Consider the following 21,021-nt stretch of genomic DNA (forward strand, 5'->3'; position numbering starts at 1 on the left):
ATGGTGTATGTACATGCCTGCGATACGCGTGGTTCGCTGACGTCACATGATGGAGGTTAGAGTTATTGTGAATAAAGCACAGGGGGGCACTTATGGTGGGTTGATTGCAGCAACGCAAACTGTCTTCGTAAGCAATTACGCACGACTATCTATCATTACTTTCGGTTAATTTCGTAAATTCCAGCTAGCAGTGCCGCACGACTGGCCGCTCGAGGCACTTTGGGTGTATTCACGGGCATCTTTCACGCTCGCAAAAGCACTCTTATGTAGCACGTATTGAGCAAGAGAAAGCTGTATTTGGAGTTTTTCATGTTGGTCTACAATTTTCTCACTGACACTTTTCGTCTGATTGTAATATTTTAGGAGTTGAATAATAGGAGTAATTATGTAATTAGGCGGAATACAGAAAATGACCTGAGTATCTCCAAGCGACCGGAAAGAACCTTAGCTTGGTTCTGTACAGATACTTCGCATTTGCATATTTTAAAATTTTGGTGCATGATAGTTGGGACACGCTGTAATATATACATAAAAAAGTTTAGGTTCACGAGGGAAGTGGGAAGAAATAATTTTGAATTGAAACCTTAGAGGGTCAAAGGGGCATATGCGTCCCACATTTTTTTAAATAAACGACTGGGTGGAGAGAAAAAGATATCGTGTTAACTATTTCTATTTAAATTTTAAATAAAAAATAAATTCCGAGATTTAGGGTGCCAAAACCGAAAGAAAGTGCCGACCGTAGGGCTACATACAGCACAGATGGGATGGATGCCTGCGTTCGACAGCTCTTCACGTACGACAGCTTGAATCAAAGAAACTTCCGGGCAGGACTCTTCGTAAGAATGGGCCTGAGGAACAAGATGGAGGCGCAGCCTCTATTTCACGCCGGACAAGACGCAGCAAGTTTTCGGAACCAGGCGGTTGGACGTCTTCACACGATGAGGTAGCCGCGGTATTAGGGAGCCGAACGAATTCACGATAGCTTTTTGCTTCTTCAAAACGTCGGCACTCTCTTAGAATGTCGTCGACGGTGGAGCAGTCCTTGTATACAAGTAAATTAAAGGCGTCGTCAGCTATGCCTTTAACAGTGTGGCTGACTTTGTCAGCTTCGGGCACCTTGTCGTCGACCCGCCAACAGAGTGATAATACATCTTGAACCTGAAGTAGATGTTTGGGCCCGGCACGAAAGTTCCTTCTTGGCGGCTCGCTGACGCCCAACTGGCTTCTCAAAGTGTTTCCTCAGTTTTTCCTTGCAGGTGTCCCAACTGGTCAATTCCTTCTCGTGTGTTTGGAACCAAGCACGGGCCATTCTCTTGAGGAAATAGACGATGTTGACCAGCATTTTAGTCGGGTCTCACCGGCGGATTTTGCTGGCTCGTTCGTACTCGATTGGCCCGTCTTCGACGTCCATGGTGTCAGCGCCGGAGAAGGTGCCAGGATCTCGGAGTTGGGTCAAGACAATCGGTGTTGTGGTAGCCTAAGCCGAATCCGCGGGCCTCTCAGTCGACATGGTCGAATGGCCCACGAGGTATCTGCTGCGAAGTTCCGTGATGTGCTCATGATGTACCCCGTACTAGTGCACTGCACGGGCCGATTTTTTCAGCCCGAGCCCGGCCCGGGCCCGTTTTTATGTTGGCCTGCCCGCCCGAGCCCGACCAAAAGTTTTATGGCAAGACCCGGGCCCGGCCCGGGCCCGGAAATAATCTACGTTACCCGCCCGGCCCGGCCCGCCACCCGTGTGGCGGGCCGGGCCGTGTCAACCTTAGGCCCGAGCCCGGCCTGAGCCCGGCTCGAAACCAGCCCGAACCAGGCCCGAGACCGAAAAAGACATGTTTTTCAGAGTCGAGCCGCGCGAGGATAACTCACTGCACGTTACATGCACACCACCAGAAAGTACGAGCCCGGCCCGGGCCCGGGTAAAAAAGCACATGCCATGCCCGAGCCCGTGAAAAAACTCAGCCCATGGGCCGGGCCCGAGATTTCGGGTATGCCCGATCCTGTGCAGTGCTCTACTTCTTACTTCCACCAAGATGCTACAGGGAGATCTACAGAAAAGGGGGTTTATTTACACTATGTACGACGAGGCTAAAAGTGGGGCAGCAACAACAAAGATGGCGGACGATAGACTTCACTTTGTCCTCCTCGTGTCCTCGCTACACTTCAGGATATTCTTCTATATCCGCAGGACAACTAGCTCATAACAATATGATTACGAGGCATGCCATGGTGGGGTTCACCGGAATAATTTTCACCACCTGGTGCTCTTCAACGTGCACCCAATGACGGGCGTTTTTGCATTCACCCCCATCGAAATGCGGTCGCTGCAGTCGCGATTTAATTCCGTGCATTCGGGCTCAGCAGCGGAAGGCCAAAGCCACTGCGCCTCCACGGCGGCTGTGATCAAATTTTGTGTCAAGCACTGCAATTCAGGTTTCATTTTCCATCCTTGTTTCACCTATATGCGTAATCATACACATAAATTAGCAATACGATACATTTCCGAGAAAGGTAGAGCACTGCCTCCAGCCACCGTATTACACCGATCATAGGATACCCTAAGTGCATATAATTTGAAACGGCGAGATTATACGCTAACGACGCATGCAGACACCGGCCTGCATGGAGACGTAAATGTTATAATTATCCACAGAAGCATTTCAACTAGAGCTTAGTGTTAGCAGTAGGCGGCTTGGCTGAATACAAGACATTTTATATTCTCCTCTTACTGGAGATCGCTTCAAATTCCTACAAATACAAAAAAGGCAAAATTACTCACAGTAAAAAAATTATGAAAGTAATGAACATATTGAAGGAAGGACGTGCACGGGAAAAGCTGTAATTTTTTCATCTTTGCTGATGGATTACGCATTACTGTCTCCACTGGAGCTGTAGAGGTAATCTCTTTTTAATTACCCGAGGCTCTAGTTTACGCACGATTTCACGGTTGTGCGGTATCTGCGAATGGCACACAGTTCAAGGTGCTGCGGCCGCCAGGATGAGTGACATCTCTCATGCTCCCGCAAGCAACTCTGCCACAACTCCTGGCCCGCCGAGCATTCCGATTCCTACAAGACCGATCTAATCGAGCTAGCTGATACTCCATGACGCTAAATACGTGCAGTGCAGGAGTAATCTAGAATTGACGTCAGGCGTTGTAGAAGTGGCAAACCTCTTCATGCGTCTTAACTACGCGGCACGACATGATCAGAGCACATTGTGCACTAACTCATTTTTATGTGGTTCTAGCTATATATACAGGGTGTTCCACGTTAGCCAAACCTTTAAAATAAGCAAATGCCACGTAGCTATAATGAACTAAGGTAATGTTGTTTGCCGTCGCTTGCAGATGCTCAGAATATTTTTTGCATTCCACCTAATGGCATTCCGCCAAAATGGCGGCGCGACTGGCCGCTCGAGGCACTTTGCGCGTATTCGCTGGCTTCTTTCACCCCCAAAAAACTATTTTATGTAGCACGTATTGAGCAACAGAAAGCTGTATTGGGAGCTTTTGATGGTGCTCTACAATTTTCTTTTTGACACCTTTCATCAAATTAAAATATTTGAGAAGTTGATTAAATATTTAAGACTAATTCTGTAATTAGGTGGAATGAAAACATAATCTGAGCATCTTCAAGTGACGACAAACAACTTTACGTTGGGTCTGTCTAAGTACGTCGCACTTGCATACTTTTTTAGGTTTGGCTGAAGTTACGTGGGGCACCCTAGCTGTATATAGCTGCCCTGCTGTAGTAAGCAAGGGATGAACCTGACAAAGGGTGCCGGGGGGCGGCTTGGATGAAGGGGCCAATTATTAGTCACAACCTTATGAAGCGCACAGACAGTGAAGTGTGCCGTGACTTCTCAATCCGTTGGTTCATACGGTTCTGATCAGGCAGCCTACTTTGCTGAGTAGCCAATGGCCTCTTGCCAAGACTTCACACGGAGAAATCGCGGTCCATAAACCGTGTTTAAAAATGTTGCTCAGATATCCACAAAATAAAATAGGCAGCTTATATGGGAAAATCTCGGTACCCTTTTTGATTGTTACAACGACGCTCGACCGGTCACAGGAGAGGACATAATGTGCAAGGGGCCCTATTCACAGAGCACCGCGTACGTAGCTGGAGTACTGTGCGAAAGAACAGGATCCAGCGACAGCTTCCGACGTGTTTGCAAAACTGCGGTTTGAAGGGCTGAATAATAGTCGCGTGCACCGCATGGGAGGCATACTGTGTAGCAGATCTATGCCACCGGGTAAGCCAACATCTCTACCTTTATACTCAAAAACGTCTTTACGCTTGAACGGTTCGTTGCTGTCAGCCAATTGTGCTGTGGGGCATTATAATATAGGTAATATGGGTAATAGCATGGGTATATTCTAGCACGGCCGCGCTGGAACTCTACCAGCGCTCCAGCATGACCGTGTATCTAGTTCACTGTAGCATGTGTAACCCTGGATTTCCACCAGCAGATGTGATGCCGCGATGCTGTGTTGGGATCACGTGACGCTAACGCTCTCAATATCGACGAATGCTCTGACAACAGAGCTCGGAGCACCGGAGAGCGCAAGACGCGGGCGGGGAGGCGATCGAAAAGAACCGCAAGGAGCGCGTTCTCTTTTGGCCAGTCGAAGACAGCGCTGCTTACAATGGTGGTGTAGAACGCTCTGAAACAACCAGCCGAATATAGCATTAAAAAGTTAGTGACGGTAAGTGTGTGTAAGTGTGTAAGTGTGGTAAGTGTGTGTAAGCCTCACCAGTTAGAAGAACTGGTGGGGCTCATGCAGTGCTGACTAATGGCCACGTCCTCTGTTACAGAGGTCTTCCAGATAAGAGAGAATCTGGGGTAGGATTTCTAGTTCATAACAACATAGCGGGAAACATTGATGAATTCTACAGCATTAGTGAGAGGGTAGCAGTCGTCGTAATAAAGCTAACTAGGATGTATAAAATGAAGGCCTACGCCCCAACTTCCAGTCACGATGATGAAGAAATAGAACAGTTTTATGAAGATGTCGAATTAGCAATGAGAAACGTGCAAACTCAGTATACTATAGTCATGGGCGACTTCAATGCAAAAGTAGGCAAAAAGCAGGTTGGCGAGCAAGCAATTGGCAACTACGGCATCGATTCTAGGAATGCAAGAGGAGACATGTTGGTAGAATTCGCGGAAAGAAATGGGCTCCGAATAATGAATACATTCTTCAGGAAGCGCAGCAACAGGAAGTGGACCTGGAAAATCCCTAATAGAGAAACAAGGAATGAAATAGATTTCATACTCTCGGCGGATCCAAGCATAGTGCAGAATGTAGAAGTGTTAGGTAAGGTAAAGTGCAGTGACCAGCGGTTAGTGAGGTCTAGGATTTCTCTCAATTTGAAGAGAGAAAGAGTGAAATTGGTCAAGAGGAAACATGCCAACCTAGACGCAGTAAGGGTGAAAGCAGACCAATTCAGGCTGGTGCTCGCAAACAAATATGCAGCTTTAGAACAGGAACATGAAGATAACATAGAGGTAATGAATGAAACCGTAACTAGGCTGATCTCAGAAGCAGCAATAGAAGTGGGAGGTAAGGCACCAAGGCAACCTGTAGGGAAGCTCTCCCAAGAAACAAAGGACCTAATAAAGAAACGACAGAACATGAAAGTGTCCAACTCAAGAGATCAGATAGAATTAGCTGAACTGTCAAAACTGATCAACAAAGAGAAAGTAAGGGATATTCGAAATTATAACGTGGGAAAGATTGAGGAAGCCGTAAATATGGACGCAGCATGAAATCAGTGAGAAGAAAGCTTGGCATAGGACAAGGCAAGATGTATGCACTGAAAGATAAGCATGGTAATATCATCAGCAATTTAGATGACATAGTAAAAGCAGCGGAAGAATTCTATACTGACCTGTACAGTTCCCAAAACAGCCAAGCTACTTTCATTCGAAATAGTGATGAACCGGATACAGAAGCTCCTTCTATAACTAGCGATGAAGTTAGAAGGGCCTTGAAAGACATGACCAGGGGAAAAGCGGCTGGAGAAGATGGAATAACAGTCGATTTAATCAAAGATGGAGGAGATATCATGCTTGAAAAGCTTGCGGCCCTTTATACGCAATGCCTCACAACTTCAAGTGTACCAGAGAGCTGGAAGAACGCCAACATTATACTTATCCATAAGAAGGGAGACGTTAAAGAATTGAAGAATTACAGACCCATTAGCTTGCTTTCAGTACTATATAAGATATTCACCAAGATAATTTCCAATAGAATCAGGGCAACACTTGACTTCAGGCAACCAAGAGAACAGGCTGGCTTCAGGAAGGGATATTCTACGATGGATCATATCCACGTCATCAATCAGGTAATCGAGAAATCTGCGGAGTACAATCAACCTCTTTATATGGCTTTCATAGATTATGAAAAGGCATTTGATTCAGTAGAGATACCAGCAGTCATAGAGGCATTGCGTAATCAAGGAGTACAGGAGGCATACGTGAATATCTTAGCAAATATCTACAAGGATTCCACAGCTACCTTGGTTCTCCACAAGAAAAGTAGAAAGTTACCTATCAAGAAAGGGGTCAGGCAAGGAGACACAATCTCTCCAATGCTATTCACTGCATGCTTAGAAGAAGTATTCAAGCTCTTAGACAGGGAAGGCTTAGGAGTGAGGATCGACGGCGAATATCTCAGCAACCTTCGGTTTGCAGATGACATTGTCCTATTCAGCAACAATGGAGACGAATTACAAAAAATGATTGGGGACCTTTATCGAGAAAGTGTATGAATTGGGTTGAAAATGAATATGCAGAAGACAAAGATAATGTTCAATAGCCTGGCAAGGGAACAAGAATGCAGGATCGCCAGTCAGCCTCTAGAGCCTGTAAAGGAGTACGCTTATCTAGGTCAATTACTCACAGGGGACCCTGATCACGAGAAAGAAACTTACAGAAGAATAAAATTGGGTTGGAGTGCATACGGCAGGCATTGCCAAATCCTCACTGGGAGCTTACCACTGTCGTTGAAAAGAAAACTATACAATCATTGCGTTCTATCGGTGCTAACATATGGGGCAGAAACTTGGAGGTTAACAAAGAAACTCGAGAACAACTTAAGGACCGTACAAAGAGCAATGGAATGAAAAATCTTAGGAGTAACTTTAAGAGACAGGAAGAGAGCGGTGTGGATCAGAGAACAAACGGGGATAAACGTATTCTAGTTGACATTAAGCGGAAGAAATGGAGCTAGGCAGGTCATGTAATGCGTAGGATGGATAACCGGTGGACCATTAGGGTTACAGAATGGATACGAAGAGAAGGGAAGCGCAGTCGAGGACGGCCGAAAACCAGGTGGGATGATGAAATTAGGAAATTCGCAGGCGCAAGTTGGAATAAGCTAGCGCAAGACAGGGTAATTGGAGATCGCAGGGAGAGGCCTTCGTCCTGCAGTGGACATAAACATAGGCTGATGATGACGGTAAGTTCTGGCCCAAGTTTTAAAGCGAATTGCTTTTTTTGGCTCTTTCGCCTGTTTTCATGGTCCCAAGTTAGACTTCTAAAGGCCGACGCAAATGGCGCACGCGCTCGTGCAACCAAGTCGACAGAAAATTTATTCACCCTTAGATCCACGTAAAGGTGCGTGCAATGATTACACCATATTGTGCATGCAGTGCAGCACACTCACTATAAACAAAACAGAAGGAACGAAGAGAACTGTAAATAGTATTTTGTGAAAACAGGCACCTACAACTTCAAGAATACTTTTACATGCAAGTGCAAAACATTCTTTGTCAGCCTCAGATCCATATGACACATGGGGGTGCCAACAACAATTTACGACGAGTTGCGCAGCCATTAAAACTCTTCGAGAGAGACGTGCTAAACGTCTATGCTACCGTTAGAGGTGTTGTGCTTAACGGCTTTGTTCTCTAAGCAATTACGCATTGAAACAACTAGATACCTAAATGCCCTTACTTTAACATATATAGTCCACCAAGTGCACTCTTTCGGGTGCAAAGCGAATAACTTTCTTCAATTGTTCGGCTGTTCACGTACATCGACGATCATCGTCGATGGTTTCTGTGTATTCTTATTATTTAGCGCACAACACACCCTGAGCTGATCTCGTGCAACCAACTTATATACCACAGAGACGATTTCTCACGAACTGCGAGTGAATTAACTCGGTTGTCACAATGAAATTTGTCGGCCCTTCGACTCCGTGAAGATGGTTAACCAGCGCAGCTGAAACGTGTGGCCCAGGTGTTTGTTTATCACTGGGTTGATCCCGGGGGTTCATTAAAGTATTTATCAATTATGAGGTTACGTACACGTTCGGCTGCGACGCAGAAAACGATGCCAATGACGGCATGCCCGCCGTCCGTCGTTGTCGCTTGCGTTCGATGTCTCGAGTTTGCTCGGCGGCCTGGTTAGCAGCATTCGCCAGCCATTGCCGCTTGCGATTGTTCGAAACTAAGTTGCTCCAAATTAAATCTGGTCGTTACGTAAGACAATGAATGGTTCATACCCCTTTAAGCAATGGCTCATAACCCCGTAAACGGGGCCTCCCCATTACGACGAGAGAGAGAGAAAAAAAAACATTTATTGAGCGCAAATGACGGCGTCATCTCAGACGTCGGACGGGGTGGTTCCCTGGTTTCGGGACCCATATACGGCCAGCAGCTCCTGGCCCCTAGCCGCCAGCGCGAGCTGGATCCACAGGGCGTGGATGGACCGTAAGGTCTCCCATCGCTCATGGGATGGGGTAATGGGGGATGGAGGGGTGATGGGGGTATAGGGGATTTGAGTGAAGTGCACTCCATCAGTATGTGTGCGAGGGTGCCTGTGTTGTTTGTGCAAAATGGACAAATGTCCTCTTCGGTTTCTGGGTAGAATTCATTCATCAGGGCAGGGTGGGTAAGTGAACCCGCCTGAATGCGTCTAATTGTTTGTTGTTCCCTGCTCAGGGTGCGGTGCGGCTTGGGGAAGGTGCGCCGATCCTCCCTATACTCGTAGGTAATCTCTCTGTACTTGAGCACCGGGTTGGTGGTGTCGGCGTCCTGCCCTGCCCGGAGGGTGATCGCTCGGGCATGATAATCGGCTATGACGTTGCCGGCTACCTCTGTGTGGGCAGGCACCCATACGAGCTCTACGGCTCGCTCCGGTGCCCTTTTCTTCGTTAATATCGCGGCTGCCTTAGAGGAGATCACCCCTTTCCTGTAGCCGCCGTAAGCTCTTTTGGAGTCGGTAACCACTACCCTGGCGCCCGGTTGGACGAGCGCCAGGGCTATGGCCACTTCCTCTGCTGTCGCTGACTCTCTGGTGTTGACTGCAGCACTGTTTATCAACCGTTCCCCGTCGGTTACCACCACCGCTGCTTTGCTGCTGCCCTTAACGAGGGACGCATCCACGTATAGGACTGCCTCCAACCGCTGCATTTTGGAATTAATCGCCTGAGCTCTGGCTTCTCTCCTGCCATCATTTTTCTCCGGCGCCATGTTTCGGGGTAAGGGCTTGGTGGTGATTGTCGTCATCCATTCAGTTGGGATGTAGCTCTTGATTGTTGCTCTGTCCTTGCGCCACCATATATCTTATCCAGCACCGCGCGGCCATGATTTGTCTGGCTCAGGCGGAGTTGCTGGTTAGACAGGTGGGCTTCTATGAGTTCGTCGACTGTGTTGTGTGCCCCCATGCCTTGAAGGCGCTGGGTCGACGAATAGATGGGTAGGCCGAGGGCTTGCTTGGTGGCCTTTCTGATGATGGTATCGAGTGTATTATTTTGAGTCCTGTCTAGATTGAGATACGGGGCCGGATATCTGATCCTGGATGTTATGAATGCCTGCACTGGTCTGAGGGCGTCGGCTTCCTCGAGTCCTTTGTTTCTAGTTGAAACCCTTCTCAGCATGGCTAAGATCTTCTCCGCGCGGGTCTTCATCTTGGCGATGGCGGCGTGTGCTTTGGCATTGTCTTCTATTAGGAGTCCGAGGATTCTACATGCGTCCGTCGGCTTGACTGTGGTGCGGTCAATTTGGACGACACTAATTACGACGAGAGAAGATAAGTGAAATTCTAGGCTGGAATTATGAGCGGCAACGTAGGCAGCTGTGGAAAAATACAACGACGAGCGCGGCTGCAGTGGCACGAGTGCGTCCCGATCACGAGCACGAGCGCAACCCGAGGGGCGCCAACCAGCCAGCTGCGGAAGAAGACGACGCTCGAGCCAATGCTGATGATGATAGTTTTCATTACACAGATGATTTTGCCTAGCAATATACGATTTGGCCTAGGCATATAAAGCTTCGCTTTAAAATCTTCTCTCGTCTCATTCATACTCTTTCGTCACCTTGATGTTAGTTTTCAGCACAATGAACGGCAAATGGCTTCTTTTCGCTTCATCTGCTTCATACTTACCAGTCATCTGATGCTGAATGTATACCTGTCATTGTCTGATGAATGAAGATAGGCGCTATAGGATTTGGGCAGACGTAGGGATAATAAAGGCTAGCAGCGACCAGCGAGTGTTTATTTCTCCCATTCCGCCGAGGAACAGTTTCCGTGTCAGCATACGAGCGAGACAGTTGCGCGGTCCGCGGCAGCAGACAGCTCATTTCCCCAAGACTATGAAGAAAGAAGCGTTGGCGTTCCTCGCTCGTAAACAGAATCTGAATTTTTTTTTGACGCCTTCTAGTAACCTATCAGTCGTTGCAGTTTCGCGCTCTGTGTCGATCCTTACTTATTGCTTACTCGTGCTATATTATAAAGTGCACTCGAAATCAATGCATGAATCAGCCACTAGCCCATTAGTAGTTTTCTTTTGTCCTCCTTGTTCCTTTTGTGCGTCTAAGTCTTCGTTGCTTCGTCGTCAAATCAAATCAAATGATGACGCTTAACGTTCAAAGCAACACAGTTGATGGGAGGTTCCGGAAGAATCTTGACCACCTATAGCTTTCCTTACAGGGCACTTAAACTAGAGTACACTAGTGTTCTTACTGGGTTGGAATGCGGCTACAGCGGCCAGGAACCGAACCCACAACCTCGTTCTCGGCAGCAGAACGGCAAAGGCACTGGGTCTGGTTGCTTCGTTGTGGTTGTTTCCAAGCTGGCCAGATCTAGAAGCAAATTACTCTCCTGCACTCCTAACTCCTGTTGCGCATTTCCTTGCATGCGAGGCCTCAACTGCGCAAACTCGTTGCAGCAGCGGCCATCACGCCATGAAACTTAGAGAAGAACGGGAGGTCGGAGTACAATTTTCCTCACGGGTCTCCAAGGGGCCTCCACGACCGCCAGCCTATCGTCAAGCCGCAGCTATAAAGTAGTGAATGCCTGGCACCTTCGCTAAATATTAGGCGCTCCTGCGGGGTCGTTTCTGCCCCCCTGTTTAGCTCGTCTTCCCCCAACCACTGCCGTTTCCCTCTTTCGTCCTCTTTTCCCTTAGCATAACATATACCTTCCTCTCCGGCAATCCGACTGAATCCCTTAGTGGCCCGTTTTCGATTGGGCTTCCTTTGGCGAGAATCTGGAGGAGCGCCCGCAACGCACATTTTTCTCCCCCTTCTCTCTCGCGATCTCTCCTTCTCTTTTCTCGTGCTCCTCCCGGCCTTTTTATCACCGCCACCGGGGCTGCCCGTTCTCATCGGCTCCTGCCTAAATAAATATCCGCCAAATTTCTCGGAAGGAGCCCCGACGGTGTCGTTTATCTCCCTGCTCTCCGCAAGTCGCTCTTCCCCGCGTAAACCAGCCGTGGTGGCGTAGTGGCTTCGGCATTGCGCTCCTAAGCCCGAGCGAGCGCGATCAAATCCTGACCGCGGCCGCCCCATTTCTATGCGGGCAAAATGCTAAAACGCCCCTGTACCATGCATTGGGTGCACGTTAAAGAGTCCAGGGGGACAAAATGATTCCGGAGTCGCCCGCTATACGGCGTGCTTCACAATCATATTGTGGTTTGGGCACGTAAAAACTTCAGAATTTAAATTCAAGAATATTCCCCGCCTGCAAAAAGGAATAGCTTTTGTCGTGACGTGGTCTCATCCGGTTATTGGAATGCTTGGTATTCTGGGTGGGGTGCACGCGGAACAGATAGCAGTGCGGCATCACTAGGTTACTTTAGATTGTGGTAAGGACCGTGCCAACCTTACGCAAGGCTGCTTATGAAATGCCCCGCGGTTTGACCGTATGTGGGTTAGATATTCCTCGGTGGAACCACACTTATCAGTGCTCAGCCAGATGCGAAGGCAACGGGGGCCATAGTTGGGGCCAGCCAGTCGCCGGCACAGCCATGAAAAAGAAGTCAACGCGTAGGGAAAAACAGAAAAAACTATATCATGGTTCTCTGGCGACTTTCTTTGTGGTTACTTCTTTTGCTATATGGTATTTTCCCCCCCCATTTATTCTCCATAGTAACCCTGCCCGTGGCCTTTACAATACGTTTTGTAGTTTTGGATCATTTCATCCAAAGATTTGCGCGACGAAATGCGCACTACGTTCCTGCGATGTCTGGGGAAGATGCGTTCTCTTGGCAAATGATATTCACGCGCGTTTCTTTAGTAACTTGTTTTGGTAGAGGCTTGGTGTTATAAGTCAAGGCGACTAGCAGCTTCTGACCGAATAACGCAGGCATTTATTTTTTTAAGCAGTCAAAGTAAGCAAAGAATTCGGGGTTATTTAGGAAAAATGAGAATCCCGGTGTGTAAAATTTTCTTTACGCCCCCCTCCCCCCACACAAGAACACACACTAAATCACAAACACATAAATCAAAATGAAAACGAAGTCTTGCTCTTTGCGCACACTGTGCGCTTATCCGTACACATAGAATAACAAACACAAGAAGGGCTGACTTTCACTACTCCCGTAGCGTTGCGAAATACCCTGTTTAGCGGTTACACTAATAAAATGTCTCTGACAATGAAAATTAAGCAAATAATTTGCAATTTTCTCCAAAAGTTTGTCCACCGCCATTGCTCATAATTCATCCCCAGAATAACCGCAAATGCCGTCATCAGTCGTTACTAAATATTTCAATAAGCATGCAAGCAAGGACTATTTAGATACGGGTATAGATAGCGTAGGAAACGATCGCAGTTAGCGAAGAAAAGGAATTTCGGTTCGCGGAACAGAACTATCAACTATCAAGCTATTACTTGTAGCAATCCATAAAGAGCGACCATAATTACCGAGACAGAGGAAACTGCCATTCTAAGCCGTACGCGGTACAGTCAAGGATTAAAGAGAAAACCTCCGCAAGAGCAGAATTAAAGTGCACTAACAAAACACGCACAACAATTACGAGGAAATCAAAATTCAATCATGCGAAACAGACCGCTATCCGACTACAGTGAAAATTAGGCATCTTGAAATTCTAATGAACCCGCCTCCGCCACAGTGTCTCAAGCATTATTTGCGGTCACCGATTCCTTCATTTCCTCATTCGTTTCTTGGCGCGGCCCCCATTTCGCCGGCAAATTTATTCGCTCCCAGCTCAGAACGCTCAATTAGGAGCTCATTTGTCGACCCTAAAATATAAAGCTATACCTTTGCAGGAGAACCGGCACACTAGCGCTTACTTCGTCCTGATTACTATTCAAGCAATTCATAATTGGCGCACGTATCTTTGAAAATGTGTCATTATCAAACGTTAATAGATCTCGAATACATCGGTCTACCATTGAGAGTAAAATGCTCGAAGCAGGATAAACAAATTATAAAAAAAGTACACAAGCTTTACAGATATTGAGGCATCTTAACAGCACGACCGTATTTATGCACCGCGGAACCGTAGCGCAAGTTTAGAGATCAGCCTCAAAACGGTGGCGCAAGATGGTGGAGCGTAGAGCAGGTGTGTCTACAGGCCGGCCTCTAATAGGCAGCTTTCTTGCACAGCATTTAATTTCACATGCCACACGTCTACCTCCTTGCGCTTTGCACAGTTACACATTTATTTTCTTTCTATTCATTTCTGGGCTAGGTTACTCATGACCACCAGTCTTCGTGCCGTAACCCGGAAACACTCAAATTTATCGCTTATTTGGCACTTTCAAATGCTACAAATTCAGTTTTTAGATGTGATAGTATCTTATGCTCGGGGCAGTGTCCGTTCTGCGGCGTCCGCACCCACACTGCGCATGCGCATCTCTCCCTCATTCTCCTCTCCTACGCCGGTGTGCGCTCTCCTCCTCCCCTCTCCCCCTCTCCGCCACAGGTGCGGCGCAGGAAATCATTGCATATAAGTCACTCTTTCCCTGTCTCTCTAAGGGTACGCCGGTAGGCGGGGCAAGTGTCACGGCGCAGTATAAAGCGCGCGTTCGCTGTGCTTCCGTCATTCTCTCTCTGTGCAACGATGTGCGAAACGCCATGAACAACGTCGGCGCTAGTTGCAGCGCCAGCGCCACCGTCGCGGAGCAGAGGAAGGCTACAATTTGTAAATTGCAATATGGGCCATCAGGTAATTAGTTAAAAACTTAATTAGTGAATTTCTGCCAATTAGTCGATTACGTATATATTGTAATGAAGAAAAAGACGCACCTAGGCTCGGGCGCTGTCTCTGTGTCTGTGTTCATTAAATATATATATATATATACATATATATATATATATATATATATATATATATATGACGAGCCGCACAAGGACGGTGCGGTGCAGACAAGCTGTGCAATTTCTCTCATTACCTTGAAGGTGAGGCCTTCCGATGGTACCTTACCGAGGTTTTTGACACTGACGCATCTTGGGAGACCCTCACTCAATGCATGACGCAACGCTTTACAAGCACCGTCGCGGATCCTTTCCGTCAATTCATTCATTGTCAGCTAAAACCAGGCCAGAGCCTGAAGGACTACTACAATGAAAAAATGTCTCTGGGACGTCTTGCCGACCTAAAGGACGCGCACCTTATATCAGGGCTCATCGACGGCCTTCCCGCCGATATGGAGATGGCTCTTGCTGGGCTTAACCCGTCTACACCAGCGACGTGGCTTTCAGCTGCGCAACGAGTAGAGTCAACTATGCAGCGAGTTAAATCACAGCGCGTTCTACCAGGTCGAAAACACGCAGATCAACGCAGCAAGCGACAGCGCCCCTCAGCGTCCACCTAATACGCGGATACGAGCACCCGCGTCCGAATGCAGACACTGCGCAATGCATGGTTTGCCCCGACAGATGCACTGGCATAATGAATGTCCACGACGCGCAAGCATTTCCGCCCTCGCTACCAACCAGGGAAACGAGGAGGGCGAGCCAAAGCTCTGTTAATTCAATTTGATGCACTCATTAACGGGTACCCTGTCAGCGCTACTCTTGATACGGGAGCCACGATTACCTGTATCAGCGAAGCAGTGTTGGCGGCTCTTCACCTACAAATAATGAGAGATTCACGCATCAATGTTCAACAAGTTACATCATCTACCAAAACTTTGGGTCGCGTCAATCTAAAGATACAGATCGGAAAAATCACAAAGGAAATTCAGGCACATGTTCTACAAGGCATGAATAGCAACCTACTTCTTGGCTTGGACAGTGCCTGCCTCTTTAACTTGTGTCTGGATCTTGACACCCTGACTCTACGCCAAGGGAGTGACATCCTCCACCCTCACCCACAATACCATTCCACCGCTAACATGGACGCTTGTTTACAGGAAGTTGAAGTTAGTGATTTTGTGCAGTCTAAATGAAACCCAGAGGATGGCATTGAAGCAGCTTGTCCATAAGTACTAGGACATTTTTTTCCAAATCACAGACTGAAATTGGGTGCATCACTAGTGAAACGCATCACATTCCTCTGACCAACAATGTTCCCATCCGCAGGGCTCCCTATCGATGCTCAGAAGCCGATAGCGTCGAAATGGACAGACAAATCAACGACCTTCTCACGCATGGCGTTATAAGACCGTCTACGTCACCGTACGCTGCGCCGGCACTTCTGGCCGAGAAGAAAGGAGAAGGACGCACTGCGTTTCTGCATAGATTACCGCAAGCTAAGCGCAGTGACGGTCCCCGACTATCAACCCGTTCCTCGCATCGACGACATTCTTGACTCTCTCGGGAAATCGACGTACTTCTCGACATTGGACATAACGTCAGGTTACTGGCATGTGAGGATGCATCCGGGGAGACATCCCGAAAACCTTTGTCACACGTACCGGTCACTACGAATGGCTTGTCATGCCTTTTGGTCTCCGGAACGCTCCAGCTACTTTTGAACGGGCTGTCAAGTCCATCTTGACTAAACACCATTTGGCGCACGTCACGAACTACTTCGATGACATTGTCGTCTATTCTGACACGTTCCCAGACCATTTGAAGCTTCTAGATGCGGTTCTAAACGCTTTTAGAAGCGAATGCGTTAAACTGAAATTGAAGAAATGTCAGTTCGCACAAACTTCCATTGAGTACCTGGGACACAGAGTTTCAAATGGCACAGTCACTCCGAAACAAAGCAACGTGGAGGCAATCCTGCGGTTTCCCACGCCAACATGCCCTAAAGAGTTACAGCGTTTTCTCGGCACCGTCAATGTTTACCGTCGGTACATCGCCCGCTTCAGTGAAATCGCTCATCCATTGACACGCCTACTCAGCAAAGACGCCACCTGGAACTGGGACCCTGACTGTGAACTGGCTTTCACTCAGCTTAAAAAATGTGTAACGGAAGAACCCATCCTTGCCATCTACGATGCCACCAAACCTTGTGTGCTCTACTGCGATGCATCCAACAACGGTATCGGCGTCGTCTTGAAGCAGGCTGATGATGAAGGTCGAGAGCATCCAGTTGCATACCCTACTCGCAAGCTGCTCAAGCATGAAATCAATTACGCCATCACAGAACTTGAATGTTTAGCAATTCATGATGCCATAGATAAATGGCATTGTTATCTACATGGAAAACCTTTCACTGTGATCACCGATCAGGCGCCGTTGCAATGGCTTAAGAACATCAAAAATCCTCGAGGCCGTCTGTTCCGATAGTCCTTAAAGCTCTCCATGTACAACGTAAACATCAAGCATCAAAAGGGCATTAACAACATCGAAGCCGATGCGCTGTCTAGAAACCCTATTATTCAGCTCCTATCTGCTGAACAACTGCGAGAGCACCACCACGACAAACCGCCTTGCAAGCATACCATTGAGAATGGAATGACCATAGTGACACGCAGAGGGATACGAAAAGTCTACGTTCCTTTTGCTCTCCGGTCTTCTCTTCTTCGGAAGGCTCATGACGCTTTCGGTCATGTCGGAGTAAAGAAGACATTGCGACTTCTCTCTCCACAATATTATTGGCCTGACATCGTCACCAACGTTTCCGAATACGTTCGACACTGCGATATTTGCCAGCGCTGCAAGAAGACGAAAACCAAACGTTTTGGTTCCTTAGAGTCATTACCACCCGCGGAGCAACCATTTCATCTTCTGGCCATGGACACTATCGGAGGTTTTGCCAACTACGGGTCCTCCAAAAGATTCATTCACTTGGCCGTTGACCACGCCACCCGTTTTGTGTGGGCTTTTGCACACAGAAATGAGACCTGCGACGCCTACATTACCTGCCTGAAGAGTATTTTCATTGCTGGAAAGCCTCGGAAGTTCCTTTCCGACCGCGGCACAGGATTCACCGCTGGCAAATTCAAGCAATTCCTCAAACATAACATTCATCAGCTGTATACAAGCTCACAACGCCCACAGTGTAATGACTTAAATGAGCGCACTAATCAGTCACTCGCCTTCGCTGCAAGATCAACGACGAACCCCGAAAACCATGGACGCGTCTCCTCTCTGACGTTGTCGACGAGTACAACAAGAAACCCCACGAGGTCACGGGCTACCCACCCTGCTTTCTTATGTATGGCACACCATCCTACCCTCAGCTCCTCTCCAACGTTACCGAGAACCTGCAGGAAGCTCGCGCAAACGCAGTCCGCAATTCCCTGGCATATCACGAGAAGAACAAGCTCATATATGACAAGAAATTTCTTCCCTCAGAGCTTAAAGTGGGAGACTGTGTTCTATACGAGACACCCTGGCACTCCAACCGCGGTAAACTCAGTGCAATAATGAAAGGACCGTATACGATCATACGCAAAATCTCAGCTGTCAACTACGAGATCGACCGCAGCGTGGCCCCACTCGGTCGCCAGACTGACATCGTACATGTGGGGAGATTAAGACGATATCATCCGCCCCTACACCTACGACTCTCTCGGGGGGAGGGAGAAGCGTGTGACGAGCCGCACAAGGACGGTGTGGTGCAGTGTGGTGAAGGAAGAAGTTCGGAATAAACAGAGCTTCGCACGACCGCCATGTCTCCTGCGTTACATATATATATATATATATATGATTCACCCGGCTGCTGTGCACGTTCTCGCAAACGCGATTCCGCTCGGAGCTTGCGCACCGCAGGGCGACCAAACACCGCCACCAAAGAAGTCTTGAATGAGGACCACGTCGGAAAATCGGTCTCATGGTTGCTGTACCAGAGACTGGCGACACCCGCGAGATAGAAGATAACATTGCTTAACTTTGCGGGGTCGTCCCATTTGTTGTGACGGCTGACCCTCTCATACGTTGTCAGCCAATCCTCCACGTCGGTTTCATCCGCGCCGCTGAAGATGGCAGGGTCCCTGTGGCGAGGCACACCAGAGCACATGACAGACGGAGGAGGCGCTTGCGGGGATGGGGTAGGTGGCACTTGCTGGGACGCGTCTTCTGGCATGGTTGAGCGAAGGGTACGGGATCGAAGCTCCAGGATTCACGCTGAAGGCAGAAGCACGCTCCACCACTTGTAAAGGCGTTTATTAGGCACCAGCCTTTTGGACCGACCATTAGTTCAAGGCCCGAGATCTCAGCACGAGCGGCGTTTCTCGAGGAGAGCGCAGGAGGGATCGACCCACTAGAAAGGGCTGGAGAGCATGACCCACTATGGCGTTCGTATCCTTCGCTACACATATATATTTTTTTTGAGGAAGAAGATCGGCATGCTGAACAGCCCCGTTGCCATCGTGTGGCTCGTACCCAGTTCGCTCTCTGGCTACGCCCTACCTGCTGGTGCTGCGTTTCTCGCTGCCGCTCTACTACCCATATAAACCCCCTTTATAGTTGGTGGAAGTGCTGGGTACAACCGGAAATCTGGAACTTCGCAACCGGACACTACAGCCTGTCTTCATTATGCCGAAGAAGGACCACCACAACCACAACCCGCTGTCTCGGTGACTACCTTGGTCTGACCTGACCCGTTACGTCAACGCGACCCACCCATCTTCAGTGGTACAGAAGATCATGACGTAGAAGACTGGCTCGCTGAATACGACCGGGTGAGCACCCACAACATCTGGCACGACACCCAAAAGCGGAATTACGTGTCGTTTTACTTGAGCGGTGTCACCAGCGTGTGGCACCGAAACCACGATCGTGATCTCACGACGTGGGCGGTCTTCAAAGCTAGCATAATGGAGGTATTCGGGCGCCCCGCCGTTCGCAAGCTTCGCGCCGAGCAACGTTTGCGTGGTCGTGCACAACAGAGCGGGGAGACATTTACTAGTTACATAGAAGATGTTGTCGACCTCTGTAACCACGTTGACGCCGCAATGGCTGATGCCGAGAAGATCAGGCACATATCAAAGGGCATTGAAGACGACGCCTTCCAGATGCTGCTGGCGAAAAACCCGGTAACAGTGTCAGAACTCGTCTGTCTGCCAAAGCTTCGTTGAACAACGAAGCTTTGGCAGACTGACTACGAACTACGGCAGGCTGACTATGAAGCTTTGGCAGACTGACTTTGGCAGACTGACTACGAACTACAACTGTGAAAGAGATTGGCGGGTGGCTATATATAGCCACCCGCCAATCTCTTTCACAGGCCACTTCAATGTCGAGCTTGGCTGTTGCCCTGGATAACACTTCGCTGTTAGCACAGATCAAGGAGTTCGTCCGTGAAGAAGTGGGCCGTCAGCTTTCGCTGATGCCACTTACACACGGCCAGTCGAGTTCTCCATTGGCGCCCGCTTTGCAATATGTCATCAAGGAGCAGGTAGCCGGCCACGTACCGCCTTCGTTCCATCAGGCTCTGACTACCGCTCCCCTGACGTACGCCGAAGTCGGTGCGAGACCTGGACTGCAGACCTACGGTCCACTTCGCCCGCCAGTATCACCTCCCGCTCGACCAGTGGTACAGCGTGCGCGACCTCAAGACCATTGGCGCACGGATGACAACCGTCCTGATTTGTTTTTATTGTGGCCAGTGCTGGACACGTGGCACATCACTGTCACCTACTTGCACGGAATGTCTCCAACAATCTACCTCCATATGCGCCACGTTTCCAACAACAGCGCAATTATTTGGACAGCTATGATTCTCCTCCTGCTGCTGAGACCACCTTCTCCAGTCGCCGTTCACTATCTCCTCACCGGTGCCCCCTTTCGTCCATGCACCGTCGGCGGAGCCTTCTGCGCCAGGAAAACTAAATATCGCAGTTCAGGAGGCAAGAAGTACGGTGTCAGCAAAATGTATAAGGCCTCATAGTTCCCCGAAAAACGTTATTGAAATCGCAATACAAGGAATATTGACGCTAGCCCTTGTCGAGCCGGCGCTGCACTTTCAGCGATAGATGCCCGTATTTGCCACAAAATTGGAAAAGTGACGACACCGCTTTCTGGATTATCCCTTCGGACGGCCAACGCGCAGCACGTCGAGCCATCCTATGCCTGCACCGCTCGTGTCGTCATTCAGGATGTTCTCTATCTCATCGAATTCATCGTGTTGCCATCATGTTCTCACGACGTCATATTAGGGTGGGACTTTCTCTCAACACATCATGCGATCATCGACTGCGCCCGCGCCGAAATTGAGCTGTTTCCGCTTTCGACAGATATTATCCATGCCAACGAGGACTCTTGTCGCAAAATCACCGTCTCAGAAGATACCATTATACCTGCCGGGTGTTCTGCTCTTGTCAGTGTATCTTGTGCCTCTGTAGATTCCGGCACAGTACTCTTCACGCCCTTTGAACTTTTAGTTCACCGCCGATCACTACTACTGCCGTTCGCTGTTCTCG

The sequence above is a fragment of the Dermacentor silvarum genome, chromosome 6, assembly GCF_013339745.2.
Source record: "Dermacentor silvarum isolate Dsil-2018 chromosome 6, BIME_Dsil_1.4, whole genome shotgun sequence".
Taxonomy (NCBI): domain Eukaryota; kingdom Metazoa; phylum Arthropoda; class Arachnida; order Ixodida; family Ixodidae; genus Dermacentor; species Dermacentor silvarum.